The sequence below is a fragment of the Sinocyclocheilus rhinocerous genome, unplaced genomic scaffold (assembly GCF_001515625.1).
Source record: "Sinocyclocheilus rhinocerous isolate Xijiao unplaced genomic scaffold, SAMN03320098_v1.1 scaffold1583, whole genome shotgun sequence".
Classification (NCBI taxonomy): Eukaryota; Metazoa; Chordata; class Actinopteri; order Cypriniformes; family Cyprinidae; genus Sinocyclocheilus; species Sinocyclocheilus rhinocerous.
In genome coordinates, this window is record NW_015640052.1 from 231,593 (window position 1) to 247,699 (window position 16,107).

The following is a 16,107-nucleotide window of genomic DNA, read 5'->3' on the forward strand; positions in this document are numbered from 1 at the left end:
ATTCCATTCAAAAGCTTGGAGTCAGTATATTTAAATCATTATATATTTATCATTAAATTATGAAATTATAGAAATTAATACTTTTATTTAGCATGGATGCATTAAATTGATCAAAAGTGATGATAAAGACATTTATAATGCTGTTCTTCTGAACTGTGTATTCATCAAAGAAACCTAAAAAAAATTCTGCTTAGCTGTTTTCAACATAATAACAATGCTAAATGTTTTTTGAGCAGCAAATCCGAATATTAGAATGATTTCTGAAGGATCATGTGACTGGTGTAATGATGCTTAAAATCCAGCTTTAAAATCACAGCAATAAATTACATTTTAAACTATATTCAGATTGAAAGCAGTTATTTTAAATAGTACAAATATTTCACAATATTACTGTTTTTGCTGTATTTTGGATCGAATAAATGCAGGCTTGATGAGCAGAAGAGAATTCTTTAAAAAACATTAAAAATCTTGCTGTCCAAAAACTTTTGACTGGTAGTGTATATTACAGTGAAGGACAGTTTTCACAATATTTTATTTATGAATTGTTTTTTATGTTTGATACATGATATTTATACATTTTTCAAAAATGTTTTGAAAGTTTGGTTACCATTTGTCACGTTTTTCACATTGTGAACTAAAGTGATATTTTTTCATGAATATGAAACCTCTAAATGTTGACTTTTAAACTGTATGACTGAAACAAAAAATCAGTGTAAAAATCAAATCTGTGACCTCCTCCCTGCTGGCCATCAGAAGAAACAGTGAAGGGGCAGCTGTGCTTCGAGAACCCCATAAAATTAAAGTCAAGGCTCAATGAAGTTTATTGTTAGGAGCACCAGGTAATGATTGAAGAGGAAAAATGCTAGCTGTGCTGCAGATGAGACCTGTGCCCGCCGTCTCAGTACGTGCTGTGTATCTCTGCTCTCTGAGTGCTCGCAATGTGGTGGATGACATTTTGAATGCAATATATCTTCCACTTCAACCGTTCGATTTCTTCTGAAAACACTCAAAGGCTCATTCCTGGAAATGTTTAGAGATTGATCCTGTTATTCCTTTATTTGCAACCATAGAGAATATACAATATTACAAATGATATTTGTCCATATACGTCAGTCGGAGGAACTAATCTAATCTAAGATACTGTTGCTAAAATTGGAGTGATCTTTTAGATTATTAGATTTACATGTATTTTTATTCTAAAACTTTTTTTTTTTTTTTTTTTTTACAATACCTTACAATAATAATAAATGTAATAAAGTTTATGAATTTTTGATGATAATTTTTTTTATATTTCTTTGTATTTTGCATATTGTTGCTATGTTTCTGTTATTGCTACTCTGTACAGTGATCTTGAGCATAGGAAAGGTGCTTATTAATTAAACATTATTATTATTATTATTAATAATAATAATAATAAAGTTGCATTATAAAACATTCATTTTCACAAATGTATGTAACCACAATTATAATAAATTATAATACTTATCTATTCCTGGCTATACCATAAGGCATTAAAACAATATAAAACATTAAATTATACATTTATTTTCAAAGATAATAAGTGCACCACCTACTGGATATGTACAAATAATGACTGTTTCTAAACAGGTTTCTTGAAACACACTCCCTGTCTGCCATTGGTCGAGCAAAAATATAGCCCTGCCTCAAAGTATTGCCTTTAGTTGAGCCAAGTTGTTTGGTCATTATATGTTTTGGGCCTTTATATGAAATACATAAACCGGCTTCAAGAACTTTGTTTTGAGTATAGTTAGTTTATCTGCAAAGATTAATAGCATTTCATTGGTGAGTATTGTGGCATTCACATAAAAGACTACAGTTAACATCCTGACTATATTCTGAAGGCAAGTAATTTTTTTTTATATTAAATTTTTTTTTATTAAGCAGGAATCAAGGGGATTTGATGAATATAGACAGCACCTATAGTTCAGTAAAGCTGAGTGGTATTTCTGTAGTGTTTTGTTCTTATTAGTGTGTATCTGCTGAGACAAATGTCATTAGCGTCAGAGAAAAGACAAGCGGAGGAAGCATCTGGCTGAGAACAAGAAAGAGGCACTGGAGATTGAGACGAGTTCACCTTTCTTCGGGCTCGCTGCTCTCCTAAATCGTGACCTTTAGAGACAGTTTGACAGCACATGTGCTGTGGTCCTATTATATTGACTGTATCGAAGCAAGTATGTACTCCTGTATTTGTGTTTCTTTACCTGATTTTTGCATGTAATCATTGTGGTGTCATTTCTGTCTTTACATGTTTTGCTGAATTTGTGAGGGTCAGATGTTTAGAAATGTCTTGTGAAACATAAACTGGACTGTTGACGTTGTTGAAATAAACTGGTTTTAAGTTCAACAACGTCATTAGGTTTTTGTGAGGGTTAGGTTTAGGGGTGTTATATAGTCAATATTCAGAGCTGGGTCTAGTCGCAAACTTTATTTGATCTGGATATAAATTCTTAAAAACCCTCAGATTGACATTTTAGTGTTTTAAGCAGCGTCACACCCTGAATCTAGAGGTTCGTGAATATATTTCCATGTTAAAAGTCAACTAACTGTGATCAGTTAAAAGTAGACCAAGAACACACACATTTTTATCTTGTCCTCCTAGTGTTTTGCACATAGTAAAAAAAAACAGTGTGATTTATGCAGTCCAATTTACGAACAAAGTCTCTTTTGTGAATCAATAACATAAAGTGCAATCAGTGCAGTTCTGTTCACGAACAATTGGCTCTTATGAACCGATACTTTTTAGTCAGTCATAACAAATGACTCTTCCAGCCTAAACGATTCACAAACAAATTATTCTTTTGAATCGACCCTATTAATAAATTATTCAAAAAGTCTCACAAACTCACAAGTTACTGTTTTAATTAATCTGAATCTTTGACTGAATGAACTGGCTGCAGTTGAACTGCATAGTTTGGGACCTGTTGTTAATTTTAATGTTTTCATAAGGCAACATTTTAGAAGATCTGCTGCAGAAAAAGTTGAGAGAGAATTATTTCATAGGTAATTAAAATGTGCCAAATGAATTGTAATCGAATGAAATGAAATCGAAATAGGAATCGACTTGAGAGCAGAACTGAATTAAATTGAAAGGGCAACTGTGTATTGTTGTATACTATATATCATAATATATATGAAAACCATTTCTGTCAAAGCTGTGTCTTCACTAATATATCTTTATATTGTGTGTGTGTGCATGATTGATTGTGACTGGAGTGTTTTTCACCATATTGGATAATGAACGCAGAAAAGCATGGATCACTCACAGGGGAAGAATTGATATGCACCTCCTCAACTCCTCAAGAGCATGGAGAAGTTTAGCTGGCTGGCTAATTGCCTGATTAAAATATGAAGGCTGCATGACGCTCATGGAGCTGATTGACTGCTCTCCATACTGATGGAGATGTTCATCGCTGGGTTTGCACAATAATGCATGCAGACATCTACCAAAGCCCTCAGTCCATCATGCTAAAGTACGACACTTGCACTTTACACGTTTTTCTTTTCCCAGTGCCTTTTTGTTTTCCCACTCAACCGATGGTGTAAGGCTGAAATCAGCTGAAATTGTCTTTAAAGAGCTCATGCCCTCTGCCAAGCGTTTTTTTCGGTTCTTGTCTCAGAATAGCTGATAAATGTCAGGTGCTGTATTACCTCCTCTTCTGCACACACAGAATTAGCCCCCTGCATTAGTGCTGTAGGTTATTTATTTCTGCTCCTGCCGGACTGACTCTCTAATCCAGGGAGAATAGAGACAAAATTAACGTCAACCTGTCTGTTCCCTTATGTGTTTTAGGGGGAGGGAGGGGTGACAGAATAACCTTTGCACTGACAAATCACAGCTTCTTTACGACTGCCTGCCTGCTCACCGCATTAGACCTCTGTCAAAACTGAGCAATGGCTCCGCTGCCTTGAGGTACATGTGGTCTACACTTGCGGTTTTGTTATTTGGTGATTAGTTGTAAAGCAGACTTGGGAAATGGATAATAATAACTCTTGTAAAAGGGATCCAGATCTCAAAGTACTTCACTTAGGGAGGCTAGGAATAGTTCACTAAAAAAATAAAATTTGCTGAATGTTTACTTATCCTCAGGCCATCCAGGATTGTAGATGGAGTTTGTTTCTTCATCAGAATAGATTTGAAGAAATGTAGCATTACATAACTTGCTCACTAATAGATCTTCTGCAGTGAATGGGTGCTGCCAGAAGTGCAAACAGTTTATAAAAAAACACAATAATCCACACGACTCCAGTCCATCAGTTAACATCTTATGAAGTGAAAAGATGTGTGTTGTGAGAAACAAATCCATCATTAAGGCATTTCAACTTCAAACCGTCGTTCTGAACAAAATATGAGCTCATAATCTATAATAACTCTTCCTCCAGTATGGAGTTTGTTTCTTCATCAGAATAGATTTGAAGAAATGTAGCATTATATAACTTGCTCACTAATAGATCTTCTGCAGTGAATGGGTGCCGCCAGAAGTGCAAACAGTTTATAAAAAAACACAATAATCCACAAGTAATCCACACGACTCCAGTCCATCAGTTAACATCTTATGAAGTGAAAAGATGTGTGTTGTGAGAAACAAATCCATCATTAAGGCATTTCAACTTCAAACCGTCGTTCTGAACAAAATATGAGCTCATAATCTATAATAACTCTTCCTCCAGTGAAAATGTTCATCCCCTGTAGTCCTCTTTCATCAAAATCCACCAGCATATTTGCTTAGAACTGTTTTGGTTATTTCATTCTCCTGATTCAGGCGAGATGATTTGTTCATTGGAAAAAGAAATATTATGGGTATTATGGACTCCAGAAGCAACGGTTTGAAGTTAAAAATGTTTTGATGGATTTGTTTATTATAAACACTCAGCTTTTCTCTTCACAAGACATTAATTGATAGACTAGAGTCTATTATTGTGATGTTTTTATCAGCTTGTGATGTTTTTAGACTATCATTCTGATGGCACCCATTCACTGCAGAGGATCCATTAGTGATGTAATACTAAATATCTTCAAATCTGTTCAGAAACAAACTACAGTGAATACATTTTTAGTAATTTTGGTAAATTTTCATTTTTGGGTGAGCTATATTGCTTTAATGAAATGCTAAATTGAAATATAGTCTTAAAAAGACCTAATTTAACCCTAATTTAATAGTCTAGTCTCAAACAGTGTTTTATATAACGTTTCAAAACTATGCCAGACGTTAATATGCTCCAATGCATGGCAGAGTCAACATTTGCTCAGAAATAATTGTTGCCCCTCTCCTAGCACCAGTATATCATTACAGGAGAGGTCCAAGACCCCTCTTTTCTCAGAAAGTCTATTTATAGAAATTAATTTAGATCTGTTTGCAGTGGGCTTGCCATCACGATAGAGAATGGACATCACCTGGCTTCGTTTTCGTTCACCCCCCCCCCTCTCCACAGATTACAGGTTACAGATAACAGACCTGCATCACCCTGCCATCAGTCTGGTGTTGCTATGTGCTTTGTAGAAGTGTTGCACTGATTTAAGCAACCTTCACATATTGAATTAACTCCGGTTTCCATGGTGAGCAGCAACAGTGCACATAATCCCAGAGTGCTTCATTTAATTGCAGATCGAATCAAAACAAAGTAATGATGCCCGGAAATAACAGATAAAATGCACCGTCGGGCTATTTTTAGCTGCAGTGAAATATCTTTCGTGGCTACCCGCAGAAATAGCAAGATCTCATTTAAGCATGCTGGATTAGGATAGGTATCTTTTCCTGTATGCACTGTTGATCTGATTGAGCTGCAATCAGTAGAGTAAATAATTGAAATTTTTGAAGAAAATAAATTTCACTTCAGTAAGGGATGGTTTGAATTGTTTGCACTGAACACTAAACTAATTTTGCTGAGCCTAGAAATGAACAGAAGACACAAGAGAAGCAAGGGGAGGAAAGAAATGAGCAATAAAGCGATTTTCCTTTTCCAGTTAATTTTTGTTAGTGCTAGAGGCCATATGGAAATGTACTACTAAAGTCATTTACTTGACTTAATTGCTTTTAAATGTAAGATTAATAACAATTTATTATTAAATAGTGTTTTTTTCTAATGCCATCAGAAATGGATGTAACCCAATTTTATAAGTGCTGTCTGAAAGCTGTAGCTTAATTACATTTTCTATGCAAAAAAAAAAAAGTTTAAAGCATTATAAGATATTTTCAGCCTAATAATCCATAACGCCATGTATTATGAGTTTACTGGGAAGCCTGGTGGTCAGTAAACTCTTATATCGTGCATGTGTTTGCGTGTGTGAGTTTGTGTTTGCCTGTTTGTTTGTGTGCTGTCGGTGGCAGACGTGGTTTGGATTCCTGATTTTTAATTGGCCCTGGCAGACATTCAGAAGACATTGAATTACTGTGTTTAGCGTAACAGAGGGACAGACTGCAGCCCCCAAGTGTGCTGTTAGTGCTTATAGAGGGTATTTATCATTTGTAAGAAGGTCTGTGCAGAGAGCGAGTTAGATATATAGAGAGAGAAATGAAGAGAGAGAGAGAGAGGAAACATGAATGTTTGCAGATGGTTGAAAATCCACAGTGACCGTTCAGTGAGAGCAATACCATAGATTTAGATTTTTCATTTTAGCTCTGATTGTGCTGAATAAAACCTTTATGGGGGAAAAGAAAAACACACGTCGCCCTATGTTGGCTGGCAGGTTTTTGCTGTTTTATGGGAAATAACAGATATTACATTTTTGGCCGATGTGATAATAAATAAATAAGTAATTAAAAAAATAAAATAATTAAAAAATAATTAAAAAATAAAAACAATATTTTAAATGCTATAAGTAAATGTATAATGTTTATAATGAACATCATAATGTTATAGATATTAATGTTGAGATTACATTTGTTTAATTAAATTTTGAGCGTTTTTGTTGTTAACAACTGTTTTATTAAGTTTTCTTTTCAAAGAAAGCAAGAGTACAAAACAAAAAGCAACTATACAAACCTAGAACCCATCCCAAACCTATTGAAGAATATAGAAATAAAACACAAACAAAGAATCTGATTTTGAGCATTTTATAAACAATATGGTAAAGATACACTACCACTCAAAAGTTATATTTATATATAATATTTATTTTATTTATATCATATTTTTGATTTCTTTTTTTATTTGACCAAAACAACTGTAAAAAACAGTAATATTGCTAAATATTATTTATATTAAATATATTATTTATAATATATAATTTAAAATAACTTTTCTATTTTAAAATATATTTTAAAATGTGATTTATTCCTGTGATGCAAAGTTGAGTTTTGAGCATCATTACTCCAGTCTTCAGTGTCACATAATTCTTCAAAAATTATTCTAATATGCTGATTTGGTGTTCAAGAAACATTTCTTTTTATTATCAATGTTGGAGTCAGTTTGGCTGCTTAATTTTTTTTTGTGGAAACTGTAGTCAGGATTCTATGATTCAAAAGAAGTCAAAAGAACAGCATTGTAAATCTTTGTACTGTAACTTTTGATCAATTTAGTGCATTCTTGCAAAATATTATTATTTTTTTTGTTAAATCTTACTGATCCCAAACATTTGAATTGGTCTAGTATTCTGTCCAAGCTAGTTTAGCATGTCAACCAGCTGGCATCAGAACTTGATCTGCTAATAAGTGGCAAAAACCACATTACAAATGTAAACAATTTTTTACAGATGTAAAATCATTCATAAAGTTTTATTCATCCCATAAAAACCACCAGCAATTTTTCAGTGTGTGAATTATTTATTAATCTCAATTGTAGTTGCTTTCAATGGAGGATTATGGCTATTCTAGCACACTAGGAGGCAGGAAACCATAAGGAAAATCTGGGCCCCAAAACACAAACTGGAAAACAGAAGACTATAGCTTAGCCAGCAGTCAGGATAAATGCTGCTGAGGAGTAAACAAATTATTGAGCAGTCGTGTGGCATTCTCAACAGTCAGCCGTGTGATACCCCTTGCCATCTTTACAGTTCAATAGCACAGAACTGTCCTCACAGCTGTTGCTTGAGAAGGTGCTGGAACTACTGTGATGAAAGACATTTACAAGAGATCTCACCAGGCCAGGGATATTGTGTGTGTAGATCGAGAGAGAGAGAACAAGAATTTGTCCAATTAACAAAAATACCAAAGCTTGACATTTCTTGGTGCATCCAGCATTTGTTTCTTCCTTGAAATGTCACTCATTTGAATAGTTCCCCAACAGTATTGTCCTTTCAAGCCAGGGGCCATCAGTCTGGAAAAGAGCTGTCTGTTAACATAAAGAGACAGAATCCACAATGAATTATTACCGCTAGGAAAGAGCCTTATTTTTAGACCCCCCCCATAGAGATGAATGCATTATGGATGAATCTTCAAGCCTGTAAGGTTACAATATTTATGACACCATGTGTTATCTTAATTACTTATTACACTGATATTATGCAAAGCCTCATATCTGTAATGCATGCTTTGTTTTGTTTTTGTGATTTTATAGAGCGTAGGAAAAAATATTCTTGTCTGAAAATAAAAATAGTCTGAAGGTGTGACATTGTTTAAGTGAACCATTTGCGTTGGTTTAGCACCAGATTCGCTAAAGGAATTATGCAGATCAGCTAATAGTGCAGATTTGTGTTGAACCCATTTTCACAGTGCAAATCAAATCCTGCCGGCTGGTTTGTAGTGCTAAGTTGTGAACATGCTGGTAAAAGTACACAAACATCTAGGGATGTGCTGATATTAAAATTCTGGCCATTACTGATAAACTCATAATTATTTTTATGCTGTGGTTGATAACTGATAAAGGGCCAGTATTAAAAATCTTTACAGTTTTGCTTAAAATAAATAAAAATTAAATCTAAAATCAGTAGTTTCAATATAAATTCAATATTGTGATTAAAGGAATCCTTTACCCAAAAAATGTCTTACCCTCAGTCTCAGGATCCACTGCAGTGAATGGGTGCCGTCAGAATGAGAGTTTGAAAAGCCCCTTAATGATGAATTTATTACAAACAAGCAGCTTTTACTTCACAAGACTCGAGTCGTGTGGATTGTGATGTTTTAATCAGCTGTTTAAACTCTCATTCTGACGGCACCCATTCACTGCTGAAGAGCAAGTGATGTAATGCTAAATTTCTCCAAATCTATTTCTGTTTCTGTTCTAATATTTCTTATTTTTATTTCATTTGCAATAGCAAACAGTCATTGGGAAATGTTTAACAATTCATAAAAGTCATGCTAGATACAGGCCTTTATACAAGTATGTGACGAGTGGGGGCGGGGCCGAGAGCCGTGGGAACAGAGCGAGGCCGGTGGAGTAATTGATAATCTACATCTTAAATTTTGCAAAGTGCATAGCAGATATTTAGTTTTGAGGTGTTTTATAGCTGGTACAGTAGCTTTGCAGCATTTTAATCTTTAGTTTGAAGATGTTATGCCTTTGTTAATCATGCTGCGGTAAAAATATCTCCATAAAGGCTGTGATTCAGCGTAGATCTGCATGCATAGAACTGAGGTGCGAGGGTTCAGTGCACGAAAGATCAACAGATCGATAGTCAACAGCCGCTGAATTTTCCCCTTTGACAACGCTGCCTTCTCAGTGAAGAGCGAGTCTCTCATCTGCCTCTTCAGCACTCACTTCTATGCAACGAGTGTACAGTTAGAGCCAGTTACATTATTTAATCAGGAGTGTGCTGTTTGTGTGCTGTCGTTAATGCACCCGGTGTCCACCATAGTCTGTCATAGCATTGGATGTAGACTGTTTTAATGGCCCTGCAGCTATATTGGGTATGCGGTGGCCCTTTCCCACCTCTGTTTTCTCCTTACACTTGACTGCATCGTTGTATCTTTTCCTGAGCTTCCATTTTGCTTCTTGTTCAGTAATGCTTCCACTGGCTCTGCTCTTGCTCTTTGATTTCTGATATGTGTGATTTATTTCACTGTTAAAGGAGTATTCCAGATTCACAAGTTGACAGCATTTCGTGGCATGATGTTGATTACCCAAAAAATAAATTTTTAGGAAACAAGTGCATTTTAGCACTTCTAGTTCCAAACAGGGAAAATGTTTAAAAAAAAAAAAGACTGTGAAAAGCTACATTTAGCCATGTTTATTTAAAATTTTTTTTCATAAAATCTGTTCATTTGTGAAGATTATCGTGATGAACAAAATGTGTAAGAATTGTAAACTTTTATTATTCACAGAGCTTATTTTCTGCAAAAAAATCAAAATCCAATGGAAAAATCGGATTTGGTTTTTGTCAAGGGAACCAGGGTGATTGTTGTCAAACATATGTAATCACTACAGCACTCTATTCTTTTTGGTGGCGCTAGGAATTCCACACTTCACCTTTGAATTTGGTACTTAATCTAATTTTTGAGAGCAGATGAATGAGCAGTCATCTGTAGAGCGAGTCGGTGATTAGGGCTGTCTGACAGAGGTGCTGATAGTAACTGTGTGAGAGAGAAAGAAAGCCACTTATCACCTTTGCAGCCCATAAGCACTGTGCTAATTGTACCCGTTGCACTGTATAATGTCAGTGTACACTTGGTGAAATCCCCTGACTGATGCTATTTCTGATCGTTTGGAGCAGAAACGAGCCCCATGTACCTCCTTGGTTTAATAGCTGTGCTTAAGAGAGCGCTGAATTGCTGACTGCTGAAGTGTTAAGAGATGGAATGGAATATTAGCAAATTGCTTACACTGCAAATGCTGCAATCCAGTGTACGGTATGTAACGATAAACATTTTAAACTGTAGAATACTTTACATCTTTACTTATTAAATTTTGGGGTGGAGTTTAGTTCATAGTTTTGAGATTGATTTAGATTTTTTTTTTTCTGATGTTGGGATATATTAACTTAACTTTTGCCCAATAATGCTGCTTCTTCACTAATGTAAAGCTTAGTGCATTGTATTGTGGGATACAATACAATATGGGAATTGTAGTGTGCTCTAGTTATATTTTGTACACTTTTTTGAATACTGCACTACTGCATTCTGCAACAAAATATTATGAGTAGTATACTAAATATATCGCATAATTTTTGTACTTTTTTAATTCACTGTATTATAAATTTATACACCTCAGAATAATTTTATGAATACACTACAGTTCAAAAGTTGACGTTCGCATTAAACTTAAGGATGGATAAATACTTACAGTATTGGGAAAAATGGATTGTGTTTATGACTCTATGACACGGCTATTGTCTGCAAAAAAAAAGTCTTCAGTAAAAAATTTTTTTTTGTCTTCAGTAAAAAAAAATTCATGATTTTTCAGGATATATAAAAAAATCATATTTTTATCATTACATTTATAATTTAATTAAAAATATATTTTAGATCAACTTACATTTGTTTTTTCATATGTTTATTAAGGTTTATACTTATGTTAATAAGTATTAAGGATGTTTTTGTTTAATAAAGCAGGGATTATGGAGGATAAGGTTTTATTAAGACAGAAAGAGATAAAGCTTTATACTTTCCAGCCAATTAAAGCACCTGTGTGCATGGAAGGAATCAATAATAAATCTCTCTCCACATCACGCCCAGCCGAAGTTATAAAACAGCTTATTCACACCGGCCACTGAATAATTCATCGCCCTCCTCGACTACCAGGGTCTTCCTCACAGCTAACGCTCCAGCATGAGCTTGCATTATATGATAGGCTTTTTTAATGTGTCCTGTTGATGCAGATTTTACATTCACCAAGCCCTGCATCACGACTCAATTCCCCTGTGTGTTTAGATGATGTCCTCTCCCACATCACCACATTTCGACGAGTAGAAACAATAGCATGTTACGACCCTTATTAATGTAAAAAGAAATCAATAATTAATGGAAAACATAATTAAAATGCTAGCTTTTCCTTTAAAGCAGCTTGGTTCCATAAGTTGATGAGGTGACAGACAGCGAGAGCCGCATCAGCACGAATAACAATTAGCAAGTTGGTTTTGGCCCCTTCTCTCAGACGCTGCCTGATCGTGCACCCTATCTCTTTGTGTCTTCTCTTACATAATTCTGCTCCTTCTGCTATTTACAGTACATCACTTCTGTTTTCAGGGCTTTCCACAAGATACCCACAATTCTCCCTGTTTCTCCTGCCGTTGGCATTGGAGGTGGGAAACTCGATAAAGAGTCATTCAATGCGATTATAGCTAATGAATTGGAAAAAATGGGACTGATGGACTGAGGTGAGATAAAGACTTATTGGTTGGCTGTTCGTGTAGCACCAGAGGGCTTGTTTACTGGGTGTTGAGCAGCGAACATGTGGGATTCCACATCTGTTTCTGACCAGAGTCACCTGTGAGGAGGAGGATACAATGGTGTCATGGTGTAACGGGTCTGGATTTGCACAAAGGGATGATTTGAAAAATGCGAATCAGCGCTGCGTGGCGGTAATTGTTAAACTCCTTGTGGGATAAATTCTGTCATGTCACTGTAGGACAAAAAATAAATTGCAGTCGTGATAAACAGCATAATAAACGGAGTCCTGGTTGAACATTTTCTCGGTAAGGGCCTTTGAAATATTAGAAATATTCCACCTCCACAGTGTTGAAAACAATCATTTCCTAAAGCCATTGCTGGATATGTTTTTCTTTCTTTTTTTCACTAAAGTAGACATTGCTTATACAGTATGTACCTTCCCTCCACCTTTTAAAATTTAAATATATTTTTAAATTATTCTTATATGTATTATATATAATATATATTTAATGTATATATATATATATATATATATATATATATAGGAGTTTAAAAGAGTTTCTTGATACTGTACTGCTTAGTGCTAATTATATGAGAGTAGTGCTGTCGCGATAACCGCAATATCGCAATACCGTGCTATTGACGAGCAAGCCGCAGAGGAATGCAAGAACCGCAGCAACCGCGATTTTTGCGTGTTTTCTTTTTTCGTAAGGTTATGCCCTTCTCTCTTCTTTGATTTTTTTCTTTTTCTTTTGATGTTAGGATGTTTTGCTTCTTTACTCATGTAGCATTTTGACCCATAACATTTAAATGCCACCTGCGGTTCACCAAATCATCTCCCAGACCGTTATCGGACATGGCTGTACACTTGCTTCCATTGTCAGCGCCAATATGCTGTGAGCACCCAAGTATCCATCAAAACGAGGTGAAGGCTAATTACATTGTGACAGTAATTACACAGTCCTGAGGACAGATAGCAGACGAGACTCGCATGACATCGATAGCCACGATATTATCTTCCTTTTCATTCCACTGGCCCTTTGAAGATTTCTCTCAATTTATTTCACCATCTCCCACCTTCTTTACACAATGGGGTTTTGTTTTCACAACAGTAATAGAATTCAGGAATCATAAAAAAGCCAGCATAATGCCTTTGGGTGAGAATTGGAATTATGCAAATTAGTCTCTGGACGTGAGTAATTCATTAGCGCCTGCAATATAACAAAGATATTCGGCTGCTGCTTCTTTCAGGCACATAAATTGGGTTATAACTTTTGCAGACAGGCTATGTTTCATATGATTTACTCAAGAGCTCATTTACATGTATTTAATTAACAACGGCACATTGTGCCTTGTTTTACATCTCGTGGCTGTCATTTCAGGTTAAAACATACCTGGGTTTCCTGTGCATATGTTGATGTTGTTATTTTTATGAGTCCAGTTTAAACACCTGTAATCAATTATGAGAAAACATTTTCCTGAACAGCAATTTCAAAATGTTAAGAAATGCAAGACAAAAAGTATTACGTCATTGGTATTTAAATGAAGTAATTGTCATTCAGAGCAAGTAAACCTTCTTTCTATGTAAATTAGACTCATTTATGGATGGGAATCATGAAGAATTTAATGCTTCTAGTTCCAATTCATCTTAACAATTCATGCCCCTTTATGGTTTCAATGACTCTTTTAATACTCTTGTTAAGGAATAAATATTTGGAAAAAATAAATACAGTTCCATCGCCAAAAAATGAGATTATTTAAAAAATAAATCATTTTTAAAAACAATTCTTGCCAAAGTCTGATTTTTAATGACTTTTCACAGTCTTTTTAGAAGCAGCATAAATCTAACCCAATAATTGGCCTTAACTATGCATTAGAAAACAATACTAAACAAACAAAAAAATGTGGTTTCACTTAATTATTTTCATGAAATATTGACAAAATGTCTTATTTGCATCTTTAACTACACATTGTCATGTGAACAACTAGTCAGTAACTACGCTCCTGCCTATTTGGAAGCTGTATGTGTTTGATTCACTAAAACAAACTGACTCATTAGAGTAATTTGATTGGGGGTCAGCATACACTGATTGAGCTGTTTTTGATTCACCTTTGAGTCGTACTCTATGTTTGAGAACTGGACTTCACTGGTTGCACAGTTTGTTTTCGATTCACTAAAAAGAACCAGTTCATAAGAGTCATTTGTGAATCAGACTTCCCTGGTTGTGCAGTATGTCGTTTGATTCACCAAAAAGAACCGGTTCATAAGAGTCATTGTTTTGTTGCACTGTTTGTTTTTCAATTCACTAAAAAGGACCAGTTCATAAGACTCATTTGTGAATCAGACTATCCTGCACTGTAAAAAATTTCAAGCCGTTTCAGTTAATTATTATTTAGTAACAAGTTCCACAGAAATTTTACGTTCAGTCAATTTCTGTCTTCAAAGTGTTGCCTGAATTGTTATTTTTTAGTTGGCTCAACCTTTACTGAAATAGTTTTATAGTCCATTCAACTAAAATTATTTAATTGGTCAAACATTTAGAAAACTACAGCAAATTGTGTCAATTAAAATTTAACCATTCACTCCATGTGTTTCATATGTTACCTCAACTAAGATTTATTATTTGGGCATCATAAGAAATTGCTGTGGAACTAGTTATTATATTGAGTTTAAGAAAAGTATTACCTGGTGTCTATCAATCACTAAAACACACACACTACAACACATACTAGCCTTTATTTAATAACAATCTGCATTTATAACGTTTGTCATACGGACTAAACATGCAGGCTTAAAGGGATAGTTCACCCAAAAATGAAAAATTGCTGTTAATTGACTCACACTCAAGCCATCCAAGATGTAGTTAACTTTTTTTCTTCAATTGAACAGTAAAGGAAATTTTTAGGCATTTGTCATACATTATATTATATTCTATGTGTTTAATGCATTTACAGTCAATGTAATTACATGTAACTGTCATATAACAGTATATTCACTGTTTTAGAGGAGAGTGCCATTGAATGTGTAGCTAATATGAAGTAGGGTTTTCACACACACAAAAAAAAATCTAACTAAAATCAATGTTGATTGTTACTTATTATTGCCATTATACCAACTGAGAATTTATTGCAATGATTTTAAATTCAGTTGAGGTATCTGACATATTATGACAGGCTTTATTTATATAGCACCTTTTAACAGTCTTTACCAAGTACGTTACAGAGAGATGCATATATGCATTCACAGAAAATAATGTTTGACACACAAAAAATCTCAATCCATCGCACAGGGAGCATTGATGTTGACTGATCATTAGTTGCAAGGATTTGTAACAGAACATGCACATTTCATATTATTCTCGTTCGGAACGACAAACTCCTCTCTGAAGCGCCTTCACGAGACCAGAAACGCTGTGTAATCTGCACCGTTTGAAAAGAGCCTGGTATGGCGTTATTTTAATGACAAATGTCGAGAGTGCATTATTGTAGCGCGAAAGCACATAAATATAATGCGCGATCGCGAATCTCTCTGCTCGCGTGCGGATTTCCTTTGCTCTCGCACTAAACCGGACTCGCGCGCTCAGATACACGCTGCTCTCGCCCAGAGAGAGTGCGCGCACTTAAAACATGTCTCTGCTCTCGCTCAAACTGTGTCCTGTGCACTCACAAATCCCTCTATGCTCATGGGCTAGATATTAATTCTTTTCGCACCTGAATTAAACGTTGTCAAAAGTTATCAACCAATCAGATTTCAAAGATGGATCTGTAATTTATTTACAATTTAATACTACTAGGCTACTTAGTCATAAGAATCAAATATTAGAAATCAATCGGGAGCTTGGAAGATTTGGAAATAACCTAGTTTAACAGTTTGGTCAAACCTCTC

General features: G+C 34.9%; 1 long non-coding RNA gene across 1 annotated transcript in view; it reads left to right on the forward strand.

The window, feature by feature from the left end:
* The first annotated feature begins 4,676 nt into the window (after positions 1 to 4,676).
* Positions 4,677 to 16,107, forward strand: part of LOC107752449 (uncharacterized) — a 14,139-nt gene continuing 2,708 nt past the window's right edge. Inside the window, exons 1-2 of the long non-coding RNA XR_001641359.1 lie at positions 4,677 to 4,758; positions 9,774 to 9,776. This is a non-coding gene — a long non-coding RNA (uncharacterized LOC107752449). The remainder of the gene's footprint in view (positions 4,759 to 9,773; positions 9,777 to 16,107) is intronic.